Raw genomic sequence first — 20,063 nt, 5'->3', positions numbered from 1 at the left:
GTGTGTATGAGGCTTAAGACACACAAAAAGTAAAGTTCAACTTCAGCTAACACTTCTAAACCAGTTACAGCAACAGGTTAATGAAGGTTTAAACCACCATATGAATGAAAACTGACAGTTGTAAGCACCCCCGGCAGTGTTATATGATCTTTCCCAACCCCATCCAACTTCCATTTTTGCCAAATAGCTACAGGAAGTAGAAGAAAACAGATCTACTAGGAGGATCAACAGGTAATAAAAATGTTACAATAGGAGACTCAGAAAAACATAAACTTCTGTGTTAATGACAGATTGCACCATTTATGTAATTATTGATCAGACCATAGATACACTTTTTTTTTCAATCAAAAATTGTTTATTTCATTTTCCAATTTACAAAAAAAGAAGAACTCACAACACACAAAGCATTCCCACAAAACAACCCAACCAAACAAAACAAAAACTTGTTACACTTTAGTGCCAACATCATAACATTTCCAGGGATAAGAAATGTTCTTTGAAAACTTTACACCAAAAAGAGATCTGTCCATTCAGAGTCATGACCCATTTCACTGCCAGGTCCGCACATCATACAGACCTGACAGCAGGGGGGCTAACACACAATCCTGTTGCTGCAACCACTGGGATTGTGTGTGAAACTGACAGGTCAGGTGAAAACTGCCACCCAATTGGTCACAAACCCCCCAGAACTGGCGCTTCCCCGCTATATTTTCTGGGCTCCTCTTACCCATCTGCAGACCCAGGACCAGCGTTATTATCTACATCTGATTCCTCTACCTATAATTGCTGTATGGACTGTCTTTTTATTAAATAAAGGTGATTATATTGGAGTGCGGCTGTCCAGATCCCTTCCTTTGCATTCCCAGGACCAACATGGCGAGTGCGGGGGCTGGGAGGGGAGAACAACGGACACACGTCCACTCTCCTCCCCTTCTTGCTGTGACCCAGAAAGCAAAGTCTATGACGTCACTTCCAGGTCAGCCTCTCGGTGTGTGTTTTGCAGTGTGATCTGCATCACAAAACATTCAGTGGAGCCCAGAGGAGACATTGGGGGTCTTTTAGACCCTGTAAGTCTCATTAAAGAGAACCTGTAACCTAAAAAATATCACATACAGGATTTTTTGTCCCCTATGTGATGAAAGAAAAAATTAAAAGGAAAACTATTTATTTTTTTTTTTTGCAAAAAATTAAGTTACACCCAATAACATAAACCCCCCCCAAAAAAATAAAAATTGAGGCCCCCACCTCCACATATATGCACATACAAATGTACACAAATGCCTCAGGGGTGCCTACGATTGAAAACGTTGATTGCGATACACGTTACATATAACCGCGCACGCCGGAGTGAGAGCAATAATTCTAGAGCCTATAACCTAATACCTATAGTTTTTTTTTTAACTGTTTCCTATAGAAAATTAGGGTTACTGAAGTGTGTCGCAATTTCACGGCGCACATATTTTTAGGTTTGGCAAGTTGGGTATCTATTTACTTGGCGTAACCTCGTTTTTTATATTTTACCAAAAATGTGGGTAATTTATTGCATTTTGTTGCCCTAAAATTCACTTTAGTTTTTTTTTTTTAATGAAGTTTGTGTTTCCTAGACCATTGAGGTAATATCGTGTGACATTAAATATTGAAACTACCACTATTGTATTCTTTAGGGTATCTGCTTTCAGAAAATATATAATGTTTGGGGTATTTACATCTTCTTCAAGGCTAAAATTATATTTTAAACATGTGTGCAAAAAACGCAAAAAGGGGTTGTGCAGAGAAAAGGTTAAAGTGAACCCCAGCTGGAGGAATTTCAGTCCCCAGATGTGGTAGGAATATGACCACACACTCAGCCCCGATCTCTTGTAGGTGTGCTGTGTGAATAGTCTATGGAGAGGAGTAATAGCTAAACAGAGAAAGAAGATAACAAGGACATCCATTCTACATCTGATGAGATCCCAGAAACTTTCATCAGAACCAGATGGAATATAAGTAGCCAGCTGAACTTAAGTGGTACTGCTAAATGCATCCCATAAACAGCAGCAACCCAGTGTGGGAAGGCCTGCGGCAGCTTAGGAGATTGCTTTCTCACCAAACGGAGACTTCTCCCTGGCTGGTGTCCCAGTCACAGACCTGCCTGCAAAGATGTCATCCGTGAGAGGAGATAAAATATGGAAAGGAGGCATTTATCATGGGAGCGGAGGTTTGGAGAAGGTGTGCTTAGCTGGAGCTCTGACACTTGGCTTATGGTGTATCAACAGTCAGAAGAACCTGGAATGGACTCTTGTAAAGCCTCTGAACCTCATTAAAAGATGCCACTTGACCCCATCCTAGTCTCTGGTACTGAGGCAGTGTTGATCATGTATTAGCTCAGGACCTGGCAATGAAGAAAACACTTGGTAACACTGCCCAGTTAGTGAATGATGAAAATGCATTACATGTTCCGTCAAAGTTCCATAAAAAAAGAAAAATATTTGAATCATGAGGAGAAAAAGTCAGTGCATCCGATCATTATATTCCAGTTTGCTCCCAGATTTTGTTTTTCTAAAGTAGCATTTTATCTTTTCACTTCTTCCCTAGCTTATTGGATAACATTGGGGCTATGAAACTAATAGGATACCCAGAACATCTTTCAATATCTCCCTTCTTACAGAGTTTCCTCTCTACAAGCTTCTCTGCTGAAGCTTGTGAATCATCTGGTGACAGATTAGCCCAGAATTAACTGTAAAATCTTTGTCACATTCAGAGCATTAAAATGGCTTCTCTCTAGTGTGAACCCTCTGGTGTCTGATAACATCTGACTTCTGTGTAAAAGCTTTGCCACATTCAGAACACTGATATGGCTTCTCTCCAGTGTGAACTCCCTGGTGTTTGATAAGATTTGATTTCTGTGTAAAAGCTTTGCCACATTCAGAACACTGATATGGCTTCTCTCCAGTGTGAACTCTCTGGTGTTTGATAAGATTTGATTTATATGTAAAAGCTCTGCCACATTCAGAACAATGATATGGCTTCTCTCCAGTGTGAACTCTCTGGTGTTTGATAAGATTTGATTTCTGTGTAAAAGCTTTGCCACATTCAGGACACTGATATGACTTCTCTCCAGTGTGAACCCTCTGGTGTCTGATAACATTTGCCTTCCCAATAAAAGCTTTGCCACATTCAGAACACTGATACGGCTTTTCTCCAGTGTGAACTCTCTGGTGTATGGTAAGCTCTGCCTTGGTTGTAAAAGCTTTGCCACATTCAGAACACTGATATGGCTTCTCTCCAGTGTGAACTCTCTGGTGTGCCATAAGATTTGATTTCTGTGTAAAAGCTTTGCCACATTCAGAACACTGATACGGCTTCTCTCCAGTGTGAACCCTCTGGTGTCTGATAAGTTTTGACTTTTTTGTAAAAGTTTTGTCACATTCAGAACACTGAAATGGTTTCTTTTCTTTGTGAACCTTCTGGTGTGTAATACGTTTTGCCTCCATTGTAAAACCTTTGTCGCGTTCCAAACAAGAAATATCTTCTGAAATGACTCCTCTTATGTATATGTGACTTGGACTTTACTATAAAGCCATTGTCACTTGCAGAACACTGAAATGACTTCTCTCCTGTTGTCCTCTGAGGCTGGATCAATGTTGAAGAGGATCCAATACATTTATGATATTTAGAACATGGATATGTCTTGAGTCCTTTGTGAATCCTCCAGTGAACTGCAATAAAAACTTTCAGTCACTTATAACACCCATATGGATCATTTCCCATGTGACTTTGTTTTATTGATGAGTACCAGCATGCCAAAAAACTTGGTTCCTCAGTCCACCTGTACAGAAAAAAATAAAAGTCAGAATTCTTAAAAAAAAAAAAAAAAAAAAAAAAAAAAAGAGTTCAATAAAGTTACTTCATTTTTTAACATTTATTATTAACTTCTTCCCGCTCAGCCTATTGTAATATGATGGCCAAAAAGGAGCCATATTGTTCTGGGAGAACAGATCTTGTGCGGTTCTGCAGGACCAATCTCTGGAGCAGTCTGTCACCCGCTATGTCCAGTGGATGACTGATCAGTGTAGTGGCCCACTGCCGGTACCATGTGATCGCTATGACCAATCACAGTAGATAACATGACAATTGTGAACAATGAATGGCTTTTATTCATGACAGTTATTGTGTGGTTGGTCACAGTGATCACATGGTACAGACAGGGCCAATCACAACAATATACACTGAATGAATCTATTTCATTCAGTAAAAGGCTTGCTTATAGCAATGAAATTCACTGCTATAAACAATCATAGTGTGTAAAAAAAAAATAAATCATGATTACCTCCCCAGAGTAGTACAGTGTTAGTATGGTACACAGTTAGTAGGTTGAATAAAGACACCAGTCCATCCAGTTTAACCCGAGTAAGTATGGGTGCATGTCTACAATTGTCCCTATCCCTGTACATTGTGTCTCATTAAGATGCTCATCTATTATATTATTATTTAATGTACCCATATACCGCCGTCAATTTACACAGTGCTCCACACATCGCACACTCACATCGGCCCCTACCCTCAAGGAGCCCACAATCCAAGGTCCCCAACTCACATTCATATACTAGGGCCAATTTTGGACAGAAGCCAATTAACCTACCAGCATGTGTTTGGAGTGTAGGAGGAAAGCGGAGCACCCGGAGGAAACCCACGCAGGCACTCGGAGAAGATGCAAACTCCAGGCAGGTAGTGTCGTGGTTGGGATTCGAACCAGTGACCCTTTTTTACTGCTCGGCGAGAGTGCTACCCACTACACCACTGTGCCGCCTATAACACTAGTAGTGGTGACACTATATTGCTTTGGTCACAGTCTGTATGTAAAAAAAAATGTTTAAAAAAATTATTAAAAATACTTTTTTTTTTTTTTTTTTACATATTGTCACCAGTCGGTGTCCCTGTTCACCTCCACACCAGTTATATGGAGGACGCTGTACTGTACTGGGGACAGGATGTAAACAATAAAAACATCAAAAATATTGTAACAAAAAAATTACAACTTAATACCCACCATGCCTATTACTAAATACCTTGGAATGTCTACTTTCCAAAAAAGGGTCATTTGGGGGATATTTTTACTGTCCTGGTATTTTCGGGCCTCAAGAAATGAGATTGCCCGTCAGTACATCAGGATTGATCGATCTTCAGATATTTTCCCATAGTTTATGGGAGGTGAAGAAGGTGAAGATGTTAAAGATAAGGGATTTCAGGGATTACCTAAATACAGAGTAGAAGATAGTCAGACAGATTGAGGTAGAGAGTTCCAGAGGATGGGAGAGGCCCTGAAGAAGTCCTCGAGGTGACCATAGGAGGAGGTGACATGGGAGCTAGAGAGTAGGAGGTCATGTGAGGAATGAAGAGAACGGTTTGGTTGGTATTTTGGGACAAGGTTGGTGATGTAGCTGGGGGAAGAGTTGTGGAGGGCTTTGTAAGATGTTGTTAGTATTTTGAATTTGTATTAGGTAAGGGATTGTCAAACAAAAGAGTTCCCCTGGCATGATTGCACCTCTAACAGGTAAAAATTTAACTGGGAAAAATTTGGTACAAGAGTGAGGACTGTATACCATCTGGTAAAACATTTATATCCGGACTCCTGGACAGTGCTGGAAAAGGGGGATTTGTGAGCAAGTAATAGAATATGATCTCTTTCTGTCTTGGTGAACGTGTGACCCAAATCTCTTCCCATGTCAGAAGGATTGGAGTTATGAAATTTTCATTTTGCTTGGTAAGGAAGTGATGATATGGAAATTGTGTGACCTGTCAGCTGACTTTATCTTTGTTCAGGCATCATGCAGGAATGCATTGTCACCTGACCTGGCTGTAACGCTCATTAATAATTGTCCCCACTTGCCAAACACAATATGTATATATACACGTTGTGGTTTTGAAGTGGTTTGCAGGGGTTATGGCTGAAGCCAGCAATTCTGTTTCTCACAAAAAGTGATCCGAGCTGCTGATAAGCCACTGGATCGCCTTTAGAAGCAGCCAGAGAGGTCGTCCCCCCTCGGGCTTACTGTACTTACCGGTTTTCAGGCCTTTTGGTATTAAAGTAGTGAGATTATAGATCCAGTATTTCTCTTTACATAGTAAAACCTTATTGAAGTCTCCTCTCCTAGGGGATACATTTAGGGAAAAGATCCCCTTCACTTTCAGGCCATCTGTTTTTTCCCCACATGCATTTTCCTAAAATGGTGTGCTAAGAGATTCTCTTTTTCATCTTTTCTAGGAGGTCCATTGATGTCCCTCAGATGTTCACAGATACGGATGTTCAACTGTCGCTTTATTTTCCATATATAGAATTTTTTACATGGACAATCCAACATGTAGATCACTTTGCTTGTAGAGCAATTAATAAATCTTTTCATTTTAAATGTTTTGGATAGATCTGAATTAGTGACTATTTGAGGAACATTGAATGAAAATACAAATGAGTGAATTAGTAACTAGGTAACAGGAAGTGATGCCTTTCGGCCTTCACAGTCAGTTTTCTACTGCGCATGCTGGAGCTGCTCTGCACCTTGTGAATGGTCCTGTAGTCTTCTGGGACCTGTGATGTGTCCCAGAAGACTGCGGGGGAAGAGAGAGGGATGAACTTCCAGCTCAGACTGTGGTGATCTGAGCCGAAAGTGAATGGGTACCCGTCAAAACCAGGTACCAGCTCCCCCCTCTCTCAAAAAAAGTGCCAAATGTGTCAGTGGAGGGGGGAGGATGCATACAAGTGTAATTTCCCCTATTGGGTGGAGGTCCGCTTTAAGCATGATTGTGATAACCAAATTTTCAATGTCTCGGTCTCTCAGAAATTGGGTTTCAGCAGCCAATCCATCAAAGCCAGTGACCGAGAAGTTGGGTGAAAAATCGGAGTGTACCCCACTCTGCAAGGTCAGTCCTATTCTATGACAATGACTGGAATGCTTTCTATCCATTAAAGCCGAGCTCCAGATTTTCATACACTTTACATAGTTTGAGCCAAGCTGGTCCAATCACACTATGTCCCTCACCAACATGTGAGGCCGCTGGATGTGCGGTATCAAGCTGTATATGGCTGAGGCTACATACAGTATACAGCTCTGTGTTCCGGGTTCAAACCGAGACTTCCTGTCTCATACCCAGAACACAGTAGAGTCTATCTGATTGGTGCTCAGCCATTCAGAGAAAGCGATGTGAAATCGCACCACACTCCACTCTACAAAAAAATTCTAGAGCTTCTTTGAGACGATTGTTGCGCATAGGGCAGTACATTCCAACAAATGGTCTACCCAATGTATGATGAATGAAAACACTCCAAAACGTCAAAAAACTCCTCATGCAGGAATATGAGTTCCCACTACGCAGAGATGTGAATGCGGCTTGACAGCTGAGTGACTCCATCCACTCCCTCCTATGTACTTCTATAAAGCTGGCCATACACTATAGAATCTGATTGTATAGTGTATGGTGAGCTTTACAGAACCCAGGACACACATTTCTAGATTTCAATATTACAGCTCTATCCACATCAGCTGTTATCTGATCGCTCAGCTCCTGCACACTCTGCCAAATGAACAATCTATATCTGTGTATTTAGTGAGAACGGTGATTACTGATTGCATAGGAAAAATGTGCACCTGCCGAGGTGGGTGGTAGGGGGGAAAATAGATGATGCAGGGTGTGTCACATCCCAAGGTGTGTCCAGGAAGTAATGGAGAAGTGATTATACAGCCAGCTGGACACTGAGGTAAGGAGGGTGTAAGATAAATAGAAAGAAGCACATTAATGGTATATTGGTACATGGGGGGCTGGGATTTAGGTGGGTAGGGGAACTTATCCTTTAATTCGCGTACACACGGTCGGACTTTTCAGCATACTTTCGATGGACTTCCGACGGACTTTCTAACGAACAGACTCGCCTACATACGATCACACCAAAGTCCGATGGATTCGTAAATGATGACGTACACCTAACTAAAATATGGAAGTTGATAGCCAGTAGCCAATAGCTGCCCCAGCGTCGGTTTTTGTCCGTCGGACTAGCATACAGACGAGCGGATTTCTGGGTCCGGCGGAGTTACGACGTAAAGATTTGAAGCAAGCTCCAAATCTAAAGTCCATCAGATTTGTGACTAGAAAAGTCCGCTGAAGGTCCGGTGAAGCCCACACACGATTGGATTGTCCGCCGGCTTTAGTCCGTCAGACCAGTCCAGTCGAAAAGTCCGACCGTGTGTACGCGGCATAAGTCAGCAATGTGAGGGGGTGCAGTGTTTGTGGTGCACAGTGTTTATAGATTTGTGAGAAGGGAGGGGTAAAAGGACGCAGTGAGGTTCTGGGACAATAAAGACCACTCTTGGACAAATTGTCACCAACAACTGCCTTGGGAGGTCTTATGACCACAAAGCTACAAGATAAAATGTAAAGTGTCCCAGAAGGGGGCGCTCTGTCGGGGGGGGGACAGAGAAGAGCGATCTTGACATCTGACCTTGGGACCATGGAGGGAACAGTAATGGGAGGTGTACTGTAGATCTGCTTCATTGCTGGGTTCACCTCCATTACTACCAACAAGTGATCTTCCATATACCAGCAAAGACAAGTGTGACCCCCAAATCTCATCCAGTCACCTTACATGAGAACATTCCACATCCTATGTCAGGGTGCAGGGGGGTGCAGAAGGAGGATCTAGTCTGCCGGTCTGTAGAAAGTATGGTGGAGAGGAGGAGGAGGGGTATTAGGAATGTTATGCATGTCAGTAGACATGTGCAGGATGAAAAAATGTGTTTAGTTTAGTTTCGTTTCGATTCGTTATTTAACTTAATTCGTTTAGTCAAATTCGTTTCGCATTTATTACATTCGTTTTCGGAATTCGTTTCGTTTCGTATTCGAATTCGAAAAAATTCGACCGCATTCGAAAAAATTCGACCGTATTCGAAAAAAACTATCAAATTCGAAAAAATTCTAACACATTCGAAAAAAACTGTCAAATTCGAAAAAATTCTACCACATTCGAAAAAAACTATCAAATTCGAAAAATTTCTACTACATTCGAAAAAAACTATAAAATTCGAAAGAAACAATAACTGAATTTGAAAAAGTAAACTATATATAACCATTTTGCGAAATTTGAAATTCGTATAGAATGAAATCGAATTCCAATAGAAAAGATTAGGATAGAATAGAAAGTATAAAAGAATAGCATAGAAAAACAATAGATCAGAATACAAAAAAAATATAATATATTGTATTCTAAGCTTTTCTATTTGAATTCGAATTCATTCTGTACCAAATTCCAATTTTGGAAGATGGTTAAATATATATATTATATTTTTTTTCTATTCTGTTCCATTGTTTTTCTATGCTATTCTTTTCTATTCTATTCTAAACTTTTCTATTCGAATTTGAATTAATTCTATGCGAAATTCGAATTTCTGAAGATGGCTTCTAAAATTAGAATTTCGTATAGAATGAATTCGAATTTGAATAGAAAAGATTAGAATAGAAATAGAATAGAAAAACAATAGAACAGAAGAGAATAAAATATAATATATATATTTTTTTCTATTCTGTTTCATTGTTTTTCTATGCTATTCTTTTTTATTCTATTCTAAACATTTCTATTCGAATTTGAATTCATTCTATACGAAATTCGAATTTCGGAAGATGGCTTCTGAAATTCGAATTTCGTATAGAATGAATTTGAATTTGAATAGAAAAGAATAGACTAGAAAAACAATAGAACAGAACAGAATAAAATATAATATATATATATTATATCTTATTCTATTCTGTTCTATTGTTTTTCTAGTCTATTCTTTCTACTCTATTTTAATCTTTTCTATTCAAATTAATTTTATATGAAAATCGAATTTTGGAAGATGGTTTTATATATATATATATATATATATATATATATATATTTTTTTTTCTATTCTGTTCTATTGTTTTTCTATTATTTTCTATTATATTCTGATCTTTTCTATTTGAATTCAAATTCATTCTATACAAAATTCGAATTTCAGAAAATAGTTATATAGAAATAGAATGAAATCAAATTCTAATAGAAAAGAATAGAATAGAAAAACAATAGAACAGAATAGAAAGAAATATTTTATATATATATAAAAATAAATAAAACCATCTTCCGAAATTGGAATTTGGTACAGAATGAATTCGAATAGAAAAGATTAGAATAGAATATTTTATATTTTTTTCTATTCTGTTCTATTGTTTTTCTATGATATTCTTTTATATTATTTTCTGTTCTATTCTAATCTTTTCTATTTGAATTCATTCTGTACCAAATTGAAATTTCGGAAGATGTGTGTGTGTATATATATATATATATATATATATATATATATATATATATATATATATATATATATATACATTATATATATATATATATATATATTTTTTTTTTTTTTTTCTATTCTGTTCTATTGTTTTTCTGTTCTAGTCTTTTCTATTAGAATTCGATTTCATTCTATTTTATTCTGTTTCTATATAACCATTTTCGGAAATTCAAATTTCGTATAGAATGATTTTGCATTCAAATAGAAAAGAATAGAAAGAATAGAAACACAATAGACCAGCATAGAAAAAAAATAAAAAAAATACATATAAATATATATACCGTATTTATCGGCATATAACACGCACTTTTTTCCCCTTAAAATCAGGGGAAAATCATGGGTGCGTGTTATACGCCGATCCCTTGCGATCCTGAGCTGACAGATCTTCAAAATCGCCGACCGCGATTTGAAAATGGCGCCGAAATACACAGAGCCGGTCCTCGGCTCTTCTCGGCAACTTTCGGCTTCACTCGAGTGCCGCCCAAACCTAGCCGAGTGTACTCGGCTAGGTTCGGATAGCTCCGCTCACAGTCACGCCCATCCCGGGCGGGACTACGAGTGGAGCCGAAAGTGAACGAGAGCCGCCGAGAAGAGCCGAGGACCGGCTCTGTGTATTTTGGCGCCGGCGGCACCATTTTCAAATCGCGGTCGGCGATTTTGAAGCTCAGGATCGCAGGGGATCACAGGATTTTCAAACTGCGAGCTGCAAGGCTGCACTGGGGCAAGGCTGCACTGGGATAAGGCTGCAATGGACACTGGGAAGGCTGCACTGACAAGGCTGCACTGACAAGGCTGCACTGGGGCAAGGCTGCACTGAGAAGGCTGCAATGATGGGCATTTAAATGTAAGTTTTTTTCCCTTAAACTTCCCTCCTAAAAGTTTTTTTTTCCTTAAAATTCCCTCCTAAACTTGGGGTGCGTGTTATACGCCGATAAATACGGTAATTTTTTTGTATTATTCTCTTCTATTGTTTTTTTATGCTTTTCTTTTCTATTATTTTATATTCTATAATAGTCTTTTCAATTCAAATTCATTCTATACGAAATTCGAATTTCGGAACATAGCTTCTGAAGTTTGAATTTCTTATAGAATGAATTCGAATTAGAACAGAAATAATAGAAAAGAATAGACTAGAAAAACAATAGAACAGAATAGAAGAAAATATTATATATATATATATATATATATATATATATATATATATATATATATATATATATATATATATATATATATATATATATATATATATATATTATATATTATATTTTCTTCTATTCTGTTCTATTGTTTTTCTAGTCTATTCTTTTCTATTATTTTCTATTCTATTCTAATCTTTTATATTCAAATTTGATTTCGGTCTATATGAAATTCGAATTTTGGAAGATGTTTTTTATATATATATATATATATATATATATATATATATATATATATATATATATATATATATATATATATATATAAAAAATTTTCTATTCTGTTCCATTGTTTTTCTATGCTATTCTTTTCTATTCTAAACTTTTCTATTCGAATTTGAATTCATTCTATACGAAATTCGAATTTCGGAAGATGGCTTCTGAAAGTGGAATTTCGTATAGAATGAATTCGAATTTGAATAGAAAAGATTAGAATAGAAAATAATAGACTAGACAAACAATAGAACAGAATAAAATATAATATATATAATTTTTTGTATTCTGTTCTATTGTTTTTCTAGTCTTTTCTCTTCTACTCTGTTCTAATCTTTTCTATTCAAATTCGAATTCATTTTATAAGAAATTCAAATTTTGGAAGATGGTTATATATATATATATATATATATATATATATATATATATATATATATATATATATATATATATATATATTATACATATACACACACACATACATATATACATATATATATATATATATGTGTGTGTGTGTGTGTATATGTATAATATATATATTTTTTTTTTTTATGCTTTTCTTTTCTATTATATTATATTTTCTTCTATTCTGTTCTATTGTTTTTCTAGTCTATACTTTTCTATTATTTTCTGTTCTAATCTTTTCTATTCAAATTCGAATTCATTCTATACGAAATTCAAACTTCAGAAGCCATGTTCCGAAATTCGAATTTCGTATAGAATGAATTTGAATTGAAAATACTATTATAGAATATAAAATAATAGAAAAGAAAAGCATAAAAAAACATATATATATATATATATATATATATATATACACACATATATATTATATACATATTCTATTGCTTTATTATTTTATATTCTACCTTATTGTTTTTTTTAGAAAAACGTTTTCTATTTTTTTTTAATTTGATTATGTTTTCAAATTCGATTCGAATTCGTTCGTTTTTTTTTCGGATTCGTTTAAATTCTTTACTTTTGTCATTCGGAAATTCGGATGCATCCGAATTTCCGAATAATGAAAAATTCGTCCGAATTTCGATTCGGAACGAAACGAAATGCACATGCCTACATGTCAGCTGTGCTGGATCATTAGTGGCCTCAGACCTGCAATCCGGACAGTTCAGTGTACAGACAGAGGGGGGATTTACTAAGGGGTAATAGGCTGTTCAAAGAAATTTCCCCCCAGAGATTAGTGAATGTGGTGAAATGTCACTTTGTAATGAATATCCAAAAACGTGCACAGAAATAAAAACATGGAATGTTACTCATATGTGATTGGATGATGGAAGTCAACAGAACTCCGCCTCCTTCACTGACCCCTTGTCTACCAATGTACATTCTTTATCCTTCTGGTATTCAAGAGGTTAATAGAGAAATGAGCTTTGTATTATTCTCAGCCAGTGATTGGCCATCATGTAGAAGTGATCGGGGCAGCTGGAGAACCGGCCAATCACAATACAGAGAATGTGCCGCCCCTCCCCCCTGCTGGTGCCACCTGCTGTTCCCTGTCGTGTTTCCTCTGAGAGGTCCAAGATGGTGGAACATCGATAAACCACTATAGATTGTTATGTAGGAGGAGCTTGGAGAACATCCCATCCCCCGATATCCTCTGCCATGAATGACCTCAGAAATGACAAGAATTGTGTCACCTCCGGGGTCACCGCTGTCATTCCCGACTACTGTAGCTGGTCTATGTCATGTACAAACAATATATAGAGTAGAGAGGTCAGCACTATTGTAATGTACAACACAATATATAGAGTAGAGGGGTCAGCACTATTGTAATGTACAACACAATATATAGAGTAGAGGGGTCAGCACTATTGTAATGTACAACACAATATATAGAGTAGAGAGGTCAGCACTATTGTAATGTACAACACAATATATAGAGTAGAGAGGTCAGCACTATTGTAATGTACAACACAATATATAGAGTAGAGAGGTCAGCACTATTGTAATGTACAACACAATCTATAGAGTAGAGAGGTCAGCACTATTGTAATGTACAACACAATATATAGAGTAGAGAGGTCAGCACTATTGTAATGTATAACACAATATATAGAGTAGAGAGGTCAGCACTATTGTAATGTACAACACAATATATAGAGTAGAGAGGTCAGCACTATTGTAATGTACAACACAATATATAGAGTAGAGAGGTCAGCACTATTGTAATGTACAACACAATATATAGAGTAGAGAGGTCAGCACTATTGTAATGTACAACACAATATATAGAGTAGAGAGGTCAGCACAATATTATAGTCATAGTGCCCCTTATACTGCTGGTCAGGGGGGACAAATGATTTGGGTCTGTGGTCAGCAGGATGAAAACAATGTTCAGCCATAGTGGTCAGTGGGAGGAGAAATGTCCTCTATGTGTTGTTACAGACTATGATATCGGGGTACAGGGATGTGGGGGGTCAGACAACACACGGGGGATCACCTTCTGTTGTATATCCACAGAGATCACCCAGCACGCTGGCAGATTGTCAGGAGACCCCCAAGTTCCCAGCCCAGACAGGGGTAACAGCTGTATAACAGCACACACACTCTATTATCCCACCACTGCCACACACATGACAAGGATGGAATACCACGGGAACTAGAAAACCAGGAGAGGACCTTGTATGGTGGAGGAGGGAAGGAGAGGGAGATTATTGTGATAGACTTGGCGCAGCCTGCAATACCTCTGACCACCACTAGAGGGAGACTCCACCCATATCTAGCTGGCTGACCACACACAGGCAGATACAAATCTTACATACAATCTGGTGCACTATGAGGGTTGGGGATCAGTCTAGTAATCAGCACACACTTCTGGGGTTCCTCAGGCTCCCCTACAAGCTAGAATCCTTGTGTTACCCCCTCTTCCCACTATCCATGTATACCCCACACCAGACACACAACATGGGGGCAGTGAGGGGACAGGGGGGCAGTTGGGGGGGAGTAGATGGGGATGTTGAGGGAAAAGTGCCCATTATCAGTGGTCAGTGTGGGGGAAGGGGGATGCCTGCTGTTATCAGTTGATTAAATTGGGGGGGGGGGGGAATGTTGGGCATTAGTGATTAGTAGAAAAAAATGGAGCAGGAACAAGGGGAAGTCAGAGATTCTAAATAGAGAGACAGGAGGCACTGGTGCTAAGTAGTTTTATGGCAACAGTGGGGGACCAGAAGTGTAAAAAGGGGGCAGTGAGGTGGGAGGGGGCAATACAGGGCACAGGGGGTGGACAGGAGAATGTGAGGGACAGGGGAAGGATGGGGAAGATGCGGGGTGAACTGGGAGGCACTGAGGAAATAAGGAGCTGGAAAGGAAGGCAGTAGGGGGATGGGAGTGGTGGTCAGTGGGAGATAAATACCTGGCTGATGGTGTCCTGGTCTGGAGGTTGATGTAGAGATCCTCTGATGAGTCTTCTATGGTTGGGGTCTTCTCGGACGGTCCCTCTTGGCTCCTCTGATGAGTCTTCTATGGTTGAGGTCCTCTCAGATGGTCCCTCTTGGCTCCTCTGATGAGTCTTCTATGGTTGGGGTCCTCTCGGATGGTCACACTGATGAGTCTACTATGGTCGGGTGACTGGACATGAAGGGGGAAATCTCTCCCTAATCTCGGCTTCTCTTCCTCCTGCTTACAAGTGTCCACAATCAGGATAAAGTTCTTCTCCGTGTCCCTGATGGAAGATGGAGGCTTCTTGTCCTGGCTGAGAGGTGTGAGGGATGTTCTTTGTCTGCACTACAGATCTGGGAAGACTCCAATCACATTGTGAGCCAGCTTCCTCACAGGGGGCCCCTCCCTCACAGATGCCCCGGGGCCACACTGACTACAAACACAGTGTGGGGGAGGGGGGTTAACAAAAGAGGACCCCTCCCTCCATTCTCTGGGATGACACAATAGAATCTGAAGGTAAAAGCTCCAAAACGCCTGAAGCTCAAACAAGTTCTGGAACTTTTTTTTTTAGGCAGATTACAGGTGTTTTTCTACATTGATGACCTTTTGACCTGTACAAAATTGCGTCAAACTTGCGTGACTTTCTGCCTGAAAACACTACGCTCAGGTGTGAATGGGGGCTCAGATGTGAATGGGGCCTAAAATGGATGAGTTGCAGATCGCTACATGCTGTTTGGTTAAAGAGTGCCGTCTGTTGATAATAACTGAAAGGTGGCTTCATCCTCTTGTAGAGGACACTATTACACACATATCTGGCCGCACTTTCTATCGCCAGGTTAAAAACAGCAATTCACGGAAGAGCAAAGGAGGCGGCCTTTGTATTTATGTTTTAAATGAGTGGTGCTCTGATAGTAAACTTGAGGACACTTATTGTTGGCCAGATTTGGAATTTCTGCTGGTGAAGTGTAGACCTTTTTATTTACCCAGAGAATTTACAGTGGTGATCATTATTGTGGCAGTGGTGGAATTATAGGGGTCGCTGAGGTCGCCATGGTGCCCGGGCCCCATGCTGCAGGGGGCCCTTGAGGGTGCCCTGTATATCTCAATAGGAGCGGGGCGGCTGAGACCGAGCTCCCCGATCGTCAGCCGAACTGTAATCAGTACTGTGCGGGGAGCTCTTCACACTGATCTAAAGTGAAAGCAGTGTGTGCTGTGCTCGTTGTCTCCCCCTACAGTGCAGTACCCGGCAGGAAGAGGTAAGGTAAAGCACTGCCGTTTATGAAAAGGCTTTCTGTATGTGCATGTATGTGTGTGTATGTATATATATGTGTGTATGTATGTATGTGTGTGTACATGTATATGTTTATGGAATGTGTGGATCCAGAAGGAGTGATGATGAAGTAGAAATCTCTCTCTGTCTCCTCCTCTATGGGGATCAGGAATGTCATCAATGATCATGTCACCGAGTTTGTGGATTGGATGATTTGCCCCCACACACTGATCAGTGATCGGGTTGTCTAACAGATCACATTGAGGCCGGGGGGGAGGGGGAGGGGGGGTTATACATTGTACACATTTACTAACATATGTGTAAGTTGCAGCGGACACGTCACCCCTCCCCCCACTATTATCTGCACCCCTAACTCTATCATTGTATTGCAGGCTGGCTGGGAAGTGATCTGGGAAGTTTTGTTGTATTTTGAAGCTTTATAATCCTTCCCAGGATATGAGATTAGAGATAATGATGAATGACGGGCCGGGAATTATTATCAGTCTGATGATTGCAGTAATATCTCACATGTGCGGTGCGATCTCCATCTACATACGTGTGCCCGACCCGTGTGTGCCCCTTTACTTTTAGATTTCTTTTATTTTTTTACACTTTATTTATTTTTTGTTTCAATTTATTGCTCTCACAAGGGGAGAACAATACTTCTCATGAAAGCTTTGGGCATCTTTATGTCTCCCCGACCCCTCATAGGAGAAAATGAAGGTCATTATAATGATCCGTGTGTGGGGGGGGGGGGGGTAGGAGATCTAACAGAGTGCAGACACTCTATCTTTTCTAATATTATAGGATAGAACAATTGCAGTACTGGGGGGAGGGGTGATGTGATAGGAGGGGGGAGGGGTGATGTGATAGGATGGGGGAGGAGATGATGTGATAGGATGGGGGAGGAGATGATGTGATAGGATGGGGGAGGGGTGATGTGATTAAATGGGGGGAGGGGTGATGTGATAGGATGGGGGAGGGGTGATGTGATAGGATGGGGGAGGGGTCATATGATAGGATGGAGTGTAATGTTTCTTAGATGTTCTGTATGAAAAGTTCTCCATCATCTGATTGTGTTTTACGTATTTCCTGTACTGCCCCTCCCCCCACGGTTCCATTCCCCCCCCCATCCCAGTGTCCCCCCTGTACTCCCCTCCATGGTCCCCCATATTACCTGATCTCTCCGTAAGTTTCTTTTTCAACTTCTTGTCTGTCTCTGACTGCAGCACCATAGAGGAGGGGGAGGGGGCGTCCTCCATTTTCTTGTAGATCAGAGAGGGGGAGGGGTGTCCTCCATTTTCTTGTAGATCAGAGAGGGGGAGGCGGTGTCCTCCATTTTCTTGTAGATCAGAGAGGGGGAGGGGTGTCCTCCATTTTCTTGTAGATCAGAGAGGGGGGAGGGGTGTCTTCCGTTTTCTTGTAGCTCAGAGATGGGGAGGAGTGTCCTCCATTTTCTTGTGGATCACAGATGGGAGGGGGTATCCTCCATTTTCTTGTAGCTCAGAGAGGGGGAGGGGGTGTCCTCCATTTTCTTGTGGCTCAGAGAGGGGGAGGGGGTGTCCTCCATGTTCTTGTAGATCAGAGAGGGGGAGGGGATGTCCTCCATTTTCTTGTAGATCAGAAATTCAATCTTCCTGTAATGACACAATAACTTCTTATTGTTTAGAAGAAATGTGTCCATTGATGAAGATCTTCCTCCTTTATATACAATGTATCCATGGGGGAGGGGGAGTCCTGTGTCATCAGCCCCGCCCAATGTATCCGCCCACTTCTTCTCCTAACTCAGATTTACCCTTTCACTGCTGGAACTCTCCTATTCCTGATGTATTTCCCATGAACATGTAGCTCCGCCCACACATGATCTATTATGGGACAATAAAACAATGGCGGTGTGATTTATGACGTCTCTCGGTATTTTTTAGAACTGTTTATCACCCCGATATTTCCAGTAATACATGAAATGGATTGTAGTGCCCCCCCAACACCATCCCATTCCTCCTACACAATGTAACCACCAGACTGTCTCCAGTAACTACATCCTAAATATAGAACCATTTATCCAACTGTCCATCCAGAGCCTCTGCTTTATAGACCGGATACATCCTAAATATAGAACCATTTATCCAACTGTCCATCCAGAGCCTCTGGTTTATAGACCGGATACATTCTAAATATAGAACCATTTATCCAACTGTCCGTCCAGAGCCTCTGGTTTATAGACCGGATACATCCTAAATATAGAGCCATTTATCCAACTGTCCGTCCAGAGCCTCTGGTTTATAGACCGGATACATCCTAAATATAGAACCATTTATCCAACTGTCCATCCAGAGCCTCTGGTTTATAGACCGGATACATCCTAAATATAGAACCATTTATCCAACTGTCCATCCAGAGCCTCTGGTTTATAGACCGGATACATCCTAAATATAGAGCCATTTATCCAACTGTCCGTCCAGAGCCTCTGGTTTATAGACCGGATACATCCTAAATATAGAACCATTTATCCAACTGTCCGTCCAGAGCCTCTGGTTTATAGACCGGATACATCCTAAATATAGAACCATTTATCCAACTGTCCATCCAGAGCCTCTGGTTTATAGACCGGATACATCCTAAATATAGAACTATTTATCCAGTTATCCAGCTAAATACGGACTTAGGGCTGCACATAGGCGTTAAAGCATCCCCACGGAGGTTGGAGTGCCCCATAGATGTTACAGCAACCCATAAACATTAGAGCACCCCATGAATGCTAGAGTGACCAATAGATGTCAGAGCACCCCATAGACAAAGCAAAGGTTAGAGTGTTCCATGGACATTAGAACAACCCATGGAGATTAGAGCTCCCCATAGATATTAGAGCACCCCAGGGATGCTAGAGTGACCCATAGACATTAGAGCATCCCATAGACAATGCAACCCACGGAGGTTAGAGTGCCCCATAACCTTTGGAGCACTCCATGGATGCTACAGTAACCCAATAGACAGATTACCACATTGATGTTAGAGCACTCCACAGACACACCCCATGAAGGTTAGAATGTCCCATAGGCAGAGTATCCCATGAATATTAGAGTGACCCATGGAGTATAGCGTGCCCCAATAAACTGAGTACCCTATGGATATTAGAGCGACCCAAGGAGGTTGGAGCACCATGTAGGGTTGCCACCTATCTTGGGATTCAGCCAAACAGTCCAAGTTTTGACGTATATGTGTCTGGGTTTCAGTCCGCGTGAAACCCGGATACATTATTCAGATTGAACTGTGGCTCCCCAAGTAGCAGAGATAGTCACACACAAATCTGTTGTCATCTGTTAACTCAATTTGGCCACACCCACCGTTAGCCTTGGCTTGTGTAGCGCACCCCATTACTACTCATTTTATTATCCTTTCACCGTTATTTTAGTTGTTCCCCAACAGGTAAGAATGGACAGCATGGATTTCCAACTAGGATTGTGCTTTGTCCTTTTAATATGGTCTTTTACACTTCTTTTCTTCTTTTGCCTTTTTTGTTTGTTTATCTTTTTTTTGTGTTTTATACATTTCAACTATTTGGACCAGCACCATCTATTGTCTGTTCTCCATACTGCACCCTCTGTATTAATGAGTTCCATTATTTTAATGATTCTTCTGAGA

The 20,063-nt window shown here is 40.2% G+C and overlaps 1 pseudogene; it reads right to left on the bottom strand.

Moving 5' to 3' along the window:
• Positions 1–20,063, bottom strand: part of LOC141126578 (uncharacterized) — a 1,610,887-nt pseudogene that overhangs the window by 239,808 nt on the left and 1,351,016 nt on the right.

This window comes from Aquarana catesbeiana, linkage group LG02, assembly GCF_042186555.1.
Source record: "Aquarana catesbeiana isolate 2022-GZ linkage group LG02, ASM4218655v1, whole genome shotgun sequence".
Classification (NCBI taxonomy): Eukaryota; Metazoa; Chordata; class Amphibia; order Anura; family Ranidae; genus Aquarana; species Aquarana catesbeiana.
Note: the sequence above shows the minus strand (reverse complement) of the source record. Positions and strands in the feature narration are given on the sequence as shown.